This window comes from Papio anubis, chromosome 1, assembly GCF_008728515.1.
Source record: "Papio anubis isolate 15944 chromosome 1, Panubis1.0, whole genome shotgun sequence".
Classification (NCBI taxonomy): domain Eukaryota; kingdom Metazoa; phylum Chordata; class Mammalia; order Primates; family Cercopithecidae; genus Papio; species Papio anubis.
Window position 1 is genome coordinate 142,938,985 of NC_044976.1, and position 6,273 is coordinate 142,945,257.

General features: G+C 45.4%; 1 pseudogene; it reads left to right on the top strand.

Moving 5' to 3' along the window:
• Positions 1–370: 370 nt before the first annotated feature.
• On the top strand, positions 371–5,864 carry LOC110741355 (annotated as a pseudogene).
• Positions 5,865–6,273: the final 409 nt, after the last annotated feature.

A 6,273-nucleotide genomic window follows, 5' to 3' on the forward strand; every position in this document is an offset into this window, starting at 1 on the left:
CGCGAGATCTGATGGTTTTCAAAGTGGCAGTTTCCCTTGTGTGTTCTCTCTCTCCTGCCACCTTGTGCAGAAGGTGCCTGCTTCCCCTTCTCCTTCTGCCATGATTGTAAGTTTGATGAAACCTCCCTAGCCATATGGAACTGTGAGTCAATTAAACATTTTTTGTTTATAAATTTCCCAGTTTCAGGTAGTATCATTATAGCAGTGTGAAATGGACTAATACAGAGAACTGGTAACAGAAGTGGGGTACTGCTATAAAGATAACCTAAAGATGTGGATGTGAGTTTGGAACTGGGTAACAGACCACGGTTGAAACACTTTTGAGGGCTCAGAAGAAGACAGGAAGATGTGGGAAAGTTTGCAACTTCCTAGAGACTTGATTTTGATCAAAATGCTGATAGTGATATGGACAATGAATTCCAGGCTGAGGTGGTCTCAGATGGAGGCAAGGAACTTATTGGGAGCTGGAGTAAAGGCCACTCATGCTATGCTTTAGCAAAAAGACTGGTGGCATTTTACCCCTGCCCTAGGTCTCTGTGGAACCTTGAATTTGAGAGAGATGATTTAGAGTATCTGGTGGGAGAACTTTCTAAGCAGCAAAGCATTCAAGAGGTAACCTGGCTTATTCTGAAAGCATTCAGTTATATGCATTCATAAAGACATGGTTTGAAATTGGAATTTATGTTTAAAAGGGAAGTAGAGCATAAAGGTTTGGAAAATTTGGAGGCTGGTTATGTGATGGAAAAGAAAAACCCATTTTCTGAGGAGGAATTCAAGCTGGCTACAGAAATTTGTATAAGTAATGAGGAGCTGACTATTAAAAGCCAAGGCAATGGGGAAATATCTGTGGAGCATTTCAAACACCTTCGTGGCAGCCCCTCCCATCACAGGTATGGCAGGCATACGAGAGAAAACCGGCTTCATGGGTCAGGTCCCTGCTTCTCTGTGCAGCCTTGGGACTTGGTGCCCTGTGTCCCAGCCACTCCAGCTCCAGCCATGGCTAAAATGAGCCAAGATGCAGCTTGGGCTGTGGCTTCAGAGGATGCAAGCCCCAAACCTTGGTAACTTCCATGTGGTGTTGGGCCTGTGGGTGCACAGAAGATAATAGTTGAGCTTTTGAAGCCTCCGCCTAGATTTCAGAGGATATATGGAAACACCTGGATGTCCAGGCAGATGTCTGCTGTAGGGGCAGAACCCTCATGGAGAACCTCTACTAGGACAATGCAGAAAGGAAATGTGGGGTTGGAGCTCCCACACAGAGTCACCACTGGGGTGCTGCCTAGTGGATCCCTGAGAAGAAGGCCGCCATCCTTCAGACCCCAGAATGGTAGATCCACCAACAGCTTGTACTATGCACATGGAAAAGTCATAGGCACTCAACACCAGCTCTTGAAAGAAACTGTGCAGGAGCTATACCTTGCAGAGCTACAAAAGCAGAGCTGCCCAAGGCTTTATGAGTCCGCCCCTTGCATCAGTGTGCCCTGGATGTGAGGCGTGAAGTCCAAGGAGATTGTTTTGGAGCTTTAAGGTTTCATGAACGCCCTGCCAAGTTTCAGGCTCGCATAGGGCTTGTAACACCTCTGTTATGGCCAATTTATCTCATTCAGAATGGGAACATTTACCCAACGCCTGTACCCCCATTTTATCTTGGAAGTAACTAACTTGTTTTTGATTTTACAGACTCATAGGCAGAAGGGACTTGCCTCGTCTCAAATGAAACTCTGGACTTGAACTTTTCGGTTAATTCTGGAATGAGATAAGACTTTGGAGGACTGTTGGGAAGGCATGATTGTGTTTTGAAACATGAAAACGACATGAGTCTTGGGAGGGGCCAGGAGCTGAATGATATGGTTTGACTCTGTGTCCCCACCCAAATCACGTGTGGAATTTTAATTCCTACATGTCACGGGAGGGACCTTGTAGGAGATGATTGGATCACAGGGTCGGTTGCCCCCATGCTGTTCTCATCATAGTGAGGGGGTTCTCATGAGATATGATTTTAAAAACGGCAGTTTCCCTTGCACACTCTTTCTGCTGCCACCTTGTGAAAAAGGTGCCTGCTTCCCCTTTGCCTTTCACCACGATTGTAACTTTGCTGAGACCTCCCCAGTCATGCAGTACTATGAGTCAACTAAACCTCTTTTGTTTATAAATTACTCAGTCTAGGGTAGTATCTTCATAGCAGTGTGAAAATGGACTAATATACTACCAAGACAAATAAGTGGTGCTCACTTATTTTTGCATGCTGCTTCTTAGGTAATTAGATAAAAAATCAGCTATAGCTCTCCATGATAGGGAGTTGAACCTGGCATCAGAGTGCCCACCAGCACCCTTGTTGCGATTAAGAATGATCAGTGTCCAGGCCACATGCACAGAGGAATCAGGGTCGCCGCTGCCTGCCTACCCACCTGCTTGTGCGCTGGGGTTGTGGTGGGCCAAGATGGGCTTCTTGGAGGAGCAGCTTGGTTAGAAGCTGGTGATGAGCAACAGCAAGGACGACCAGTGGCAGTGGTAGGACTTCATGCGGGGCATGCCTTGGCTGACACTACTCTACAAGGAGAAGCACAGAAACTTTGGAACAAATACCAAATTTCCAATATTCCATTGCTGATATTCATAGATGCCACCACTGGAAAGCCTGTGTGAAAGAATGGGCTGCTGGTGATCCGAGATTACCCCGAAGGTGTGGAATTCCCTTGGGGACCTAAATTCTTCAGGGAAGTCATTGCAGGTCCCTTCCTTAGAAATGACTCACAGTACCTGGAGAGCAGCAGCCCCGAAAGGTCTTACATAGGACCCTATTTCTCTGCACATGGGTGTTCATCCTGCCAAAGCCTCACCCAGGTCCTTGTGGAATCTTATTGGAAGATCAACGAGGCAGGCCAGAACTTTGAGATTATCTTAGTCAGTGAAGACAGATCAGAAGAGTCCTTCAAACAGTACTTCAGTGAAAGGTTCTGACTCACTATCCCCTACACTGAAGAGGCCTGGAGGTCAGACCCCAACTGGCTGTATAGAATCCAAGGCATTCCTCATGCTCATTGTGCTGGACCCACAGGACGAGGTGATCATGTGGCGGGGTGAGTGGAGGTGCTTAACGACGAGGACGGCTGGGAGTTCCCATGGCACCCAAGTCCATGCTGAAGCTCTCTGACTCCAACACTGTGCAGCTCAGCTGGCCCCTACCTCCTCCTTTTTGTAGATTCTGAGGATGACAGAGAGTCCCAGGAAGCCAAGCAACTGATTCAGCCAATAGCTGAGAAAATCATTGCCAAGTGCAAAGCCAAAGAGAAGGAGCATCACTTCCATTTTTTGTACCTGGGGAGGATGACATGATTGACTTTCTGCAAGGTTACACCAACCCTCCTGAGGCTGCCCCTTTGCTCACTACCCTGGACATGTCAACACTAACCGAGTATGTGATGGACGTGGGAGGAGATCACCCCTGCCATTGTGGAGGCCTTTGTGAATACCTTCCTGGCAGAAAAGCTCAATCCAGAGCCCATCTAATGGGACTCTGGCCTTCTGAGATGTTATTTAGAATTCAGTCTTCTCCTCCCCGTTCTTCCTTCCACCCTTGGACTTATTCAGTGTGTCTTGAATCACACAACCTAAGTGTCCAACCTCTCTGTGGTGTCTTGCTTCTGCATTCACTCCCCAGCTAGCACCCTGCGGTGTGTGTCTTCCCAGCAACAGCAGAATCCAACATGTTTGGAGACTCTGCTTGGGCTCACGAGATGGTATAGCCTAGCCAGAACAAGGACTGCATCACTTTCGCAAAGTCACTAGCTTTTGGTGAAGGATCTGCCAGGGCGTTCTTCCACAGAGTGAGCGTGAAGGGCCAATGGATCAGGGCTCTTGCTCTGACTCTGGTATCAGCACACACATACAGAGCCCCTGACAGCCAGAAGAACTGCCTGGTGACAGCTACATGGAGGTGAAGCAGAGAAAGAGTCTTGATAGGCCTCAGCTTACAGCTGTTGGTGAGAAAGTCCTTTTCTAAGTGACATAGTTTCTTTTAGTCAGGGGGAAAAACAGTAGCTTATCGATGTGTTCTTGGACAAGAGTTTCTCAAATGTAAAAGGAAGCTTGTGGGTTTTTTTTAGGATGAGAAAAACCATTTAGCGAAGGTAATAGTTCATATGATAATGACTTACTGTTACTGAGCTCCCACCTCGTGATGAGAGCTTCTCATTCCTTTCTTATCTCTCTTTCTTCCTTGATCTTGACCTTCTCCGAGTTTCTGCGTGCTTATATGAACAGCTCCCATGATCTTGAAATATTGTTAACAAATTCTTCCCTTTGATATCTGTTCCCAAGAAACTCAGCCCTGAGGTTTTAGAGGAGCACTTCCTAGCCAGGACAGACCTCTCACTCCACCCAGTTCTGTGCCTGAGGCTACTGGACCTCTGCCAAAGTGTCTGCACCCACTTTGGCTACCCTATGGTCATTCCCTTTTCTTTTCAAAGCAGAACTAAAATGACAAGGAATTACCAGAAGCCTCACATTTTCTGTAGAAGGAGCTGGACCTTAGGGTGGGAGTGAGGGCAGGGAGTGTGCCAGCCACGAACAGGCATTGAATTCCCTTTGCTAGTCCCAGGCAGATCAACCTCTTATTTGACCATAGTTCACCAAAAGAGAAGCAACAATTATGCTCTTAGGATTTGGGGTGGAGGGCTTTGGCCTAGGGACCTATGGGGCTTTAGCTTCACTTAATCAGGTGTCAGGGCCTTTAAACAATCCTGGACATTACCCTCGGCTCCACTCAACACTCTGCCAACCCAAACCATTTATTTGGAAAACCCAGCCCCTCACAAGCTGTTGACACTGTTATTCCCTGCCAAATCGGCTTATTGATTTGTAGTTCAGAGGCACAAAATTAGTTGGTAATTAGACAGTTATTTGATGTAACCAGCCTGAAATGCAATCACCTAACAGGAAATAAAGCAGGCATCTTTGGACATTATCAACCAAAAGAAAAAAAAAAAGAGAGAATTAGTGTTGTCCAGGCTAAAGAGTACTTTCATTAACATTTAAGTAAAGGCCGAAGTACTAGGTTGGCTGTCAAAATTCAAAGAACAAGAGGAGGAAAACCCTCAGGGGTTTCCTAATTGGGGGTAAAAGAGGCTGTACACAAGACTAGAGGCCTTCAAGAGTCTTTGGGTAAATAAAGGATCATAGAGAGAAAGACATCTGGAAACTAGGAAGCAACTCAGGATCTTCCCTTTTGAGTCTGTGTTTTTGAAGGCTTAAGTGAGTAAGACTTTTTTTCCTTGTATGGTGCTAGATAGCAATCTTTTTAAAAATACAACCTCCATTCATCCTCAATGTGCTGGTTTTGAGATCTAGCTGTTATTTCAATGAAGGGACTTTATCATGTCCAGGGGTAGGGAAACCAGCAGGATAAGAAATTTGAGAGGAAAGGTATGTGACCATCTCCCTACATCACTGCAGCCATCCCTCTCCCAGACCCTTGAGGAGTGAGGATAGAGATGACAGGATGAACAAACCAGTGATAACAGATCATGGTCTTTCTGGAGAGGCAGCAGGATCCATTTCCCTTTTTTCTGATTGTCTGTTCCAAAAAATACTTTAGAGAAAAAGTGAGGCTGCATCACTTTGCTACCCCCTGGGTAGCAGGGGAACATTACTGTAAAGTGATCATTTGAGAAATGCCAAAAATAAGTGAACATCATCACAAAAATCACCAGCTTCCAACACAGCCTTTAGACAATTTTTTATGGCAATTAAACATTTTGGGTTAGGTGCAGTGGTGGCTCATGCCTGCAATCCCAGCACTTTGGGAGACTGAAGTGGGAGAATTGCCTGAGCCCAGGAGTTGAAGACCAGCCTGGTAACATGGGGAAACACCATCTCTACAGAAAATTAATAAATTTTCTCCATATGGTGTCATGTGCCTGTGGTCCCAGCTACTTGGGAGGCTGAGGCAGGAGGATTGCTTGAATCCAGGAGGTTGAGGCTGCAGTGAGTCATGCTTTCACTACTGCACTCGAGCCTAGGCAACAGAGTGAGACCCTATCTCAAAAAAAAGTTAGAAAAATAAATAAATAAATAAGTAAACATTTTGTATTAACATCATGCTGACCTTTTTCTCATTATTGATTATTTAGTTCCTTTTCCTTGAAAAACTATTTTGGTTAATTCTTTCATTCATATAAAAAATCTGAATACTTAGTATTAAGTAGTGCATGACTTTATTTTTTCATTTTCCCAGGAGTACATTTGAAATCACAGTATTTCAAGCTAGAAGTG